Source organism: Bidens hawaiensis, unplaced genomic scaffold, assembly GCF_021521415.1.
Source record: "Bidens hawaiensis isolate Kalapana, Puna unplaced genomic scaffold, B.hawaiensis_p1.1 tig00043092_1, whole genome shotgun sequence".
NCBI classification, from domain to species: Eukaryota; Viridiplantae; Streptophyta; class Magnoliopsida; order Asterales; family Asteraceae; genus Bidens; species Bidens hawaiensis.
In genome coordinates, this window is record NW_027497659.1 from 50,606 (window position 1) to 56,738 (window position 6,133).

Below are 6,133 nucleotides of genomic sequence, written 5' to 3' on the forward strand. Positions count from 1 at the left end.
AGCCCGGGGTCTCACTGGAAGCAGCCTCTCTATTCCTATGGAGTAAAGGTAAGGTTGTTTACATCTTACCATCCTCAGACCCTGCCATAGCTTTGCTATTGGTGGGATATACTATGGGTGTGTTTTTTAACCGTACCCAAATAACAAACCCGAACCGAAGCGACCCGAGACCCAAATAACCCAACCCGAAATCACCTGAACCGATTAAACTCCTAACCCGAACCCGAAATAAAATATTCAGGTCGGTATTTGGGTTGAAATACCCTGATTCGGGTTGACCTGAATAACCCGAAGTATAATAAATCGATGCATGTATCCCTAATTTTATAGGATAGTTTAGCGATGAAGTAGCACAGTGACCTTATGTATTCTTGTTCGGTTATTCTAAAGACACCAATTAATACTGGATCTATCACATCCCAATGTATTAATGACCATAAAGCATGCGGAGAATGTATCTTCAATTCAAAAACCTAAACTAATATTAATTGAGCATTTTCTTCAATCTACACAAGTATTAATCCACATACTAAAACACTCCTTCATCCAGTCTAATGCATTATTGTACGATAAATTTCATATTTTGCTAAATAATATCTGTTATCGTTGAACATGGTTGTATATTATGGTTTTATAACGGCTTGGAATATGGTTTTTTAATTTATGATATTGTTAAAGGTGGAAATTTTTTTTAATTTGTTAAACCCGAAACCCAACCTGAATTTACCCGACCCGTATAACCCGAAACCCGAACAGACCGAACTTATTTGGGTTGGTTCTTGGTCAATTTGTTTTGAGCTCAAACCCGAACAACCCGAAACCCGAATAAATAACCCGAAGAACACCCCTAGGATATACTGAGTACGATGATGATGATGATGATGATGATGTATGGAGGGATCCGGTGACAAAAGGTCAATGTCAGCTGGCCTAACCTAGCCGTACAGAGCCTTTAAGCGCCCCCAAGTTAACTCCAGTTTCGAAGAAAACCCACCCATCCGAAGGCCTACTGGTGGTAAAACATGGATACTTTCAGGATCGAACTAAAAATCACAAAGATCCAGGTCTTTCTTAGTTGAGCCACCCATGCTTCTCTAAAATGTCGTAAGTGTGGATCGAACTTGTGTCTTTCTTGAAAAACACAGACTTCCTACCACTATACCACATACAAAAGATAAAAAGTATTTTTTAAATGGACCAGAATATCAATTGTTTTATATACATATTTTTTTTGGTTTGCTAAATGGATGTAAGTTTGGAATACAATTATTAAAAGATTTATTTTTTCAACCAACATGGTGGTGGTTCATTTTGAAAATGCAAAGCCTTTAAAATACTTCAGGTTAGGAGGATTTATGAAGGTTTCGAGTTAAGAACAATAATAAAATAGAAATTCCCCGTTAAACAATAGCACTTTTTTTGCATAAGACGATGTTTTTTCTTTTAAGTATATGAAGCATTAAAAACAGTTATATAATAGAGATAAGTACTGTTAGTGCCGATGCGTTGAATGGGCGGATATAAGCTGCAACCATGGTTTTAAAAATAGTCCACTTGACCCCTAACGTCTGCAACACCCTCCACTATGCGTTCAAATCTCTAACCCGGTCTTCTTTTTACATTAATTTTTGGAAAATTGGATTTTAATAATCCCAACTTTCTATTATTGTCCGATAATAATCCCAACTTTCTGTTATTGTCCGATAATAATCCCAACTTAGTTTATTCTCACCAGTGGTCCCAAATTTAAAAAAATTGGCTCTCAATAGTCCCGTTAAAAAAAGCATAACGGCGTTAGGTTTTTTTCGAATTTCAAACTGATTTTTAGGGCTTTTGATCGGAAGAAGGATACGAGTCGATTGATGTAAAACTTAGTTCGAAACGATACTCCAAACAACTTAATTTTTGTTAATTTGAAGTTAAAACACCCGATTTGAAGCACTAATCAAGCCATTTGAAGCTGCATTTCGAGCTAAGTTTTACGTTAATCGACTCGTATCCTCTGTCAGATCAAAAGCTCTAAAAATCAGTTTGAAATTCATAAAAAACTTAACGCCGTTAAGTTTTTTTTAACTGAGGACCACTGAGAGCCAACTTTTTTAAATTTGGGACCACTGGTGGAAATAAACTAAGTTGGGATTATTATCGGCCAATAACAGAAAGTTGGGATTATTAAAATCCAATTTTCCTTAATTTTTTATTGGACTGGGGTAATTTGGTAAAATCATGTCGAAGTTCGAAACCCTGTATATCTTGGTCCTTCACGTTGATCGATTGCAAGCCTCTATTCCTCGCTCGACGACAACACCCCTCTGTTCCTCAGTGACGCGACGACAGGGTTTAGAGTGTATGCGATGGTCGACATTCCTCACATTAGCGGTTAGTTAAGTAAAATAAAATAAAAATGATAGAATGTTAAAAGATTATTTTATTCGCTAATAAATCAATAATTCAATAAATATAATATAGCTTCTAGTAGTTTTACAAACAACTTTTTACTGATTAAATTAAAATATTTATATAACGGTCAAAAATGGTTATTAAATTTTAAATACTTAATTACTTCTGTTTCAAGTCGGTTTTTAATAATTTAATAACTATAATTATAAATTGTAGCAAATAGGAATCCAATGGGAGAATTGTGTATTGGTTTCCACCGCACCGTCACTCTAGAAACAAGCAAAGACGCATGATATAACTTAATGAAACAAGTCTAATTTCATATAAGCCCTTGTACTATGTCAATATGTCCCTATTACCCCTTTATATGTTCCATTACCTCCTAAAGGAAGACAATGTAATCTTTTTTAATAGGATTGGTATAACATTTCAGACACGATATGATAAGACATGATGAGACACGATATGATAAGACATGATGAGACACGATATCAACATAAATAATATTAACCTCATACAAAATAATTGGGAGTATTATGCATGTTTATTTTCACAAAAGGGCTATAAAAATAGAATAATAAACATAATACAAACGATAAATAAACAGATAAATATAATAAAAGAAACCCAACTGGAATCCTTGAGAACAAAAATGAAATACTTGAAACTGAAAGCGAAAGAGACAGAGAGACTTACACATATAAATACACACATATACAAATATATACACACACGATATATGCACCAGATCCTCTCTTTTAAAGCACATTTTCAATGTAAGTTTTAAATCAATCTACTCGTATTCTTATTTCGATAAAAAGGCCTAAAACATTAGTTTGAAATTTGGAAAAAAATTTAACGGTGTTAAGTTTTTTTAACGAAGATCTAGTGAAAATAATTAGTGTGAAAGGTGAAACCAGCAACAGCTATTTTGTAAAGTGAAATTATTATCGTCCAATTGCAAAAAAGTAGGTATATTATAGGGATGCTGGATTTTAATAATCCAAACTTTGGTCTATTGGCCTAAGTTAATCCCAACTTAAGACATTCCCTATGTTAATCCCAACTTTCACTATATTAGCCTTCACTAAGCCTTTTAAACGGAGACTTACCGGTTAGTCTTACGGAAAAAAATGTTATTTCTTTTAATTGAGAGGGACAAATGAAAAAGATAAATAAACTTCAAAACTCACCACCACCACCACCACCTCTGACGTCGTCTCCACCGCCGCCGCCACCACCTTGCAGATTATAGGTTTATAAAGAAGAGTTTGAAAATTTATATTATTATTTATATATATATATATAGTAATGAAAAAATATAAAGTATTATTTATTTATTTACTTTTTGGTGGCTGTATAGGTGGCGGGCGGCGACGGTGGTGGTGGGTTTTGAAGTTTATTTACCTTTTTCATTTGTCCCTCTCAACTTTGAGAAATGACATTTTTGCCTTAAAACTAACCAGGTTAGTCTCCGTTAGGAAAACGCTCAGTGAAGGCCAATAGAGTAAAAGTTGGGATTAACTAAGAGAATTTATTTAGTTAGAATTAATACCGACCAACAGGCCAAAATTAGATTATTAAAATCCAATATCCCTATATTAAAATCCAATTTATCTTGAAAAAATAGAAGGGGCTATTTCACAAAAGGACTATAATACAATATATAAAATATAATAAAAAAAAAGCGTAATATACCGACAATAAATAAATAAATATAATAATAATAATAATAAAAAACTCAAAAAGCTCAGCTGGAATCCTTGAGAAGAACAAAAAACAGGAATAGTCGAAACTGAAAGAGTAAGAGAGAGAGAGAGACACCTATACATACAAATTATACAAATATATACATAATAATAATAATAATATACACTCACCAGATCCTCTCCACTATCATCACCATCATCTTCTACTCAATTCCACTAATCTCATCCATCCGATTAACATTCGTTAATCAATCAATCAATCAGTAATTAGCAAGCAAATTGTGATCTCGCCGATTCTGTTACAAACGGTTACGGTATCAATAATCACGTGTACTACTCTTACCTATTGAATATATGAATCGAATGCTTATTTTGCTGTGAGTATGCTGAATAGAATGCAGATTAAGTGTTTCTAGATAGAGATCTGATTAGGTTTGAATAAGTTGATGCTCGCATTGCTGTAATTAAGTGATTTATGTGTTGTTGTTTAATTGGATGTATTGCAGATTAGGTATTACGGTTAGTTTCAGAGCTGACTGGTGTTGTTGATAAATTATATGGTGTATGAGTGTATCTATGAGATTAGATTGAAGTATATTGTTGTTGTTGTTATTATTATTATTATTAAGTAATTTATGTGTTTTTGTTGTTGTTTAATTGAATGTGTTGGTATGATTTGTTTATTATTATTATTATTATTACTGTTAGGGATTATTTATGGAAAACTGATTTGACATTTAAGAATGAAGAGATTCCAGATCTGCTTTATTTTATAGATGTTGTTAGGGATGAGATAGGTACCGGTACGGTACTGAAAAATACCGATACTAAGTAAAATCATATACCGAATACGGTACTGATTTTTCGGTTCCGGTACCAGTGAAGTTACTGAAAATACCGAACCGAATGGCACCGATGCCGAAAACATGAAAAAGCGGATACCGGTACTGGTAGTGAGTGTGTTCGATAGGTACCGCGGTACGGTACCTGTATTCAGTAAAAAATGCTCATATAGTCTTGTCTCTTCGAATCAAATGCTTTTGTTAGGATTTGGCTAATAAAATTTAGGTACTGGTACGATACCGAAATATGACAAAGAATGTTACCGGTACCATTGAAATTACCGAAAATACCGAAACTGAATGGTATTGATACCGAAATATGAAAATAACAGATGCCGGTACTGGTAGTGAGTGTGTTCGGTAGGTTCTGGTACGGTACATGTAATCGGTAAAAAAATGTTCATATAATCTTGTCGTCTCTTGAAACAAATGCTTTTGTTAAATAAAATGCAGTTAGATGTTTCTGGATGAGGCTAGTTTGAGATCTGATTAGGTTTATTACTCGGATTTCTGTAATTTATATGTTTTTATTGTTGAATTGGATGCGTTTAGGCATGACTTTTGTTGCGCTTGTTTATTTTCTGTTCATGCTAGGTTAACTGTGATTAGTTTGAGAGATCACTAGTGTTATTGATAAATTGTGGTGAATCTAGTAAAATTGGATTTGAGATTGTTATGCTAGGGTTTATTTATGGAAAGCTGATTTGACATTTAAGAGATTCTAGATCTACTTTATTTTATAGCTGTTGCTGTTAGGGATGAGATCGGTACCCGTACCGTACTGAAAAATTCTCAAAACGAGTAAAGAATAAAATCATACCAGTGCCATTGAGAATAACGAAAATACCAAAACCGGACAGTATCGACACAGCAAACATGAAAAAACGAATGCTGGTACCGGTACTGATTGTGTTCGGTAGGTACTGGTACGATGCTTGTATACGGTAAAAAATGTTGATCCCTAGATGTTATAAATGGTTCTATACTGGCATTGCTGAGATATATGTGTTTTTGTTATTGAATTGGATTACTTGTGTTGCATTTGTTATGATTAGTTTGAGAGCTCACTAGTGTTGTTGATAAATTGTGTTGTATCTAATAAAATGAGATTTAAGGTTACTTTTTACTGTTTGCTAGGGTTTATTTATGGAAAACTGATTTGACATTTTAGAGATTCTATAT